Source organism: Theropithecus gelada, chromosome 14 (assembly GCF_003255815.1).
Source record: "Theropithecus gelada isolate Dixy chromosome 14, Tgel_1.0, whole genome shotgun sequence".
NCBI classification, from domain to species: Eukaryota; Metazoa; Chordata; class Mammalia; order Primates; family Cercopithecidae; genus Theropithecus; species Theropithecus gelada.
The window spans coordinates 15,856,735-15,860,043 of record NC_037682.1 but is presented as its reverse complement, the minus strand read 5'-3'; positions in this window follow the sequence as shown (position 1 = coordinate 15,860,043).

Below are 3,309 nucleotides of genomic sequence, written 5' to 3'. Positions count from 1 at the left end.
GAAGTTGGTATAATTTATTTTTTTTTCTCTAAGTGTTATAGAAACATCATTGGAATGATTTATTGCTAAAATGCTTAGAGGAGGGGAAAAGCAAGAAACCTACCTGTGAGTCAAGTGAGTTTTTTTTTTTTTTGTGACAGAGTCTCGCACTGTCACCTGGGCTGGAGTGCAGTGGCGCGATCTCGGCTCACAAACTCTGCCTCTTGGGTTCTAGGAATTCTCCTGTCTCAGCCTCCCAAGTAGCTGGGGTTACAGGTGCCTGCTACCACGCCCAGCTAATTTTTTGTATATTTTTTAGTAGAGACAGGGTTTCACTATGTTGGCCAGGCTGGTCTTAAACTCCTGACCTCATGATCTGCCCACCTCGGCCTCCCAAAGTGCTGGGATTACAGGTGTGAGACTCTGCTTGCTCTGCTGCCCAGGCTGGAGTGCAGTGGCGCAATGTCGGCTCACTGCAAGCTTCACCTTCCGGGTTCACGCAATTCTCCTGCCTCAGCCTCCTGAGTAGCTGGGACCACAAGCATCCGCCACCGTGCCCAGCTAATTTTTTTGTTTTGTTTTGTATTTTTAGTAGAGACGGGGTTTCACCATGTTAGCCAGGATGGTCTGGATCTCCTGACCTCGTGATCCGCCCACCTCGACCCCCCAAAGCGCTGGGATTACAGGCGTGAGCCACCGCACCTGGCCCTGGCTGTGAGTTCTTATGATAGTTCCCCTTTCCTTTGCGCTTAGGTAAATAGATGGTAAATCTGCTGTCAGTGCTGGATTTACTGTGGGGAGTTAGAGGCTGGTGATAACCTTGGAATGAGATTTCATCATATCTAATCATTTTCCAGAGATAGCTCATTTTCCTTCTAGTACAGCTATCCTTCTTGTCTATTTGATTGGAACTAGGCCCTAAGTCAAAGTATAACTTGAGCTTTCAGGTGGTAAGAAGCTGGGAAAGCCCATTCTTTTCGATCTCTTGCAAATGATTGTTTGGTGTCCCTGGTTTGGACTTGGATTACTTAAGTATCTGATGCCATTCATCCATTCCTTCTTTCCATAAATGTTTACTGAGGACCTACTGTTTGTCAGGAGCCATTCTAGATGGGGAACAAGATAGACAAAAGTTTTATGGAGCTTACATTATAGAATAAACACATTTAAAAAGGCAAGTGCTATGCAGAGACTTAAATTTGGGGGATATGAGACAGAGTGACTAGAGGCTACTTTCGACTGGGTGGTCAGGAAAGGCCCTTCCTGAGCATACATTTTGGACTAAGACTCGAATGGCTGTGTGAAGTCTGGGGCAAAACCTTCCTGGTGAAAAAAAAAACTGCAAAACCCTAATAAAGGAACAAGCTTGGTGAGCTTGGTGAAGAGAAAAACCAGTGTGGTTGAAGCGTGGAACCAAGAGAGACTGTACAAGATGAGGCTGGAGGGGGCAGCAAAGACCAGATAATGTAGGGCTTTTGAAACCGGGGTGAAGAATGGATTTTTTGGCCCAGGTGCTCTGGGTGGTGGCCACACCTTTAACCCCAGCCACTCGGGAGGCTGAGAATTCCTTGAATCCGAGAGGTGGAGGTTGCAGTAAGCTGAGATTGCATCATTGCATTCCAGCCTGGGTGACAGAACGACACTCTGTCTCAAAAAGAACAGGGATTTTTTTTTTTTTTCTTTTTAGGAGATAGGGATCTCAGCCAGGCGTGGGGGCTCATGCCTGCAATCCCAGCACTTTGGGAGGCTGAGGTGGGTAGATCACTTGAGGTCAGGAGTTCGAGACCAGCCTGACCAACATGGTGGAACCCTGTCTCTACTAAAAATACAAAAAAAAAAAAAAAAAGCAAAAAATTAGCCTAGCGTGGTGGCATATGCCTGTAATCCGAGCTACTTGGGAGGCTAAGGCAGGAGAATCACTTGAACCTGGAAGGCGGAGGTTGCTGTGAGCCAAGATCACGCCACGGCACTCCAGCCTAGGCAGCAAGAGCGAAACTCCATCTCCAAAAGAAAAAAAAAAAGAGAGAGATGGGGGGTCTCACTATGTTGCCCAAGCTGGCTTTGAACTTCTGGGCTTAAGTGATCCGCCCATCTTAATCTCCTGAGTAGCTGGCACTACAGGCTCATGCCACAGTGCCTGGTTTAAGAATGGATTTTACTGTTAAGAGCAATGGGAACCAGTGGGGAGGGGTAGTTAAGTAGAGTAATTATTTGATCTCTTTTTTTTTTGGAGGGGGGAGACGGAGTTTCACTCTTGTTGCCCAGGCTGGAGTGCAATGGTGCAGTCTGGCTCACCGCAACCTCCGCCTCCCAGGTTCAAGCGAATCTCCTGCCTCAGCCTCCCGAGTAACTGGGATTACAGGCATATGCTACCATGCCCAGCTAATTTTGCATTTTCAGTAGAGATGGGGTTTCTCCGTGTTGGTCAGGCTTGTCTCGAACTCCCGACCTCGGGTGACCCACCCGTCTTGGCCTCCCAAAGTGCTGGGATTACAGGCGTGAGTCAGCGCGCCTGGCTGATCTCCTCCTTCCCATGCCTCTTTCTTTCCTTCCTTCCTTCTCGCTCTCTTTCTTTTTCTTTCCTTTCCTTTCTCCCTCCTTCCTGCTTTTTTCTTTCTCTTTTTCTTCTCTTTCCTTCTTTTTTCTTTCTTATCATTCCTTCCCCTTCCTTCCTATTCCTTCCTTTCCTTCCCTCCCTTCCCCTCCTGTCTCCTCCCCTTCCCTCCCCCACCTTCCTTCTCTCCTTCTAAGTTTTGCTATGTCACCCAGGCTGGAGTGCAATGGCATGACCTCGGTGCACTGCAACCTCTGCCTCCCGAGTTCAAGTTATCCTCCTGCCTCAGCCTCCTGAGTAGCTGAGTAGCATGTGCCACCATGCTTGGCGAATTTTTGTATTTTTAATAGAGATGGGGTTTCGCCATGTTGGCCAGGCTGGTCTCGACCTCCTGACCTCAAGTGATCCATCCACCTCGGCCTCCCAAAGTGCTGGGATTAGCCTGGCTGATTACTTTAAATTTTGAAAAGATCGGCCGGGCGCGGTGGCTCAAGCCTGTAATCCCAGCACTTTGGGAGGCCGAGATGGGCGGATCACGAGGTCAGGAGATCGAGACCATCCTGGCTAACACAGTGAAACCCCGTCTCTACTAAGAAATACAAAAAATAGCCGGGCGAGGTGGCGGACGCCTGTAGTCCCAGCTACTCAGGAGGCTGAGGCCGGAGAATGGCGTGAACCCGGGAGGCGGAGCTTGCAGTGAGCTGAGATCCGGCCACTGCACTCCAGCCTGGGCTACAGAGCGAGACTCCGTCTCAAAAAAAAAAAAAAAAAAAAAA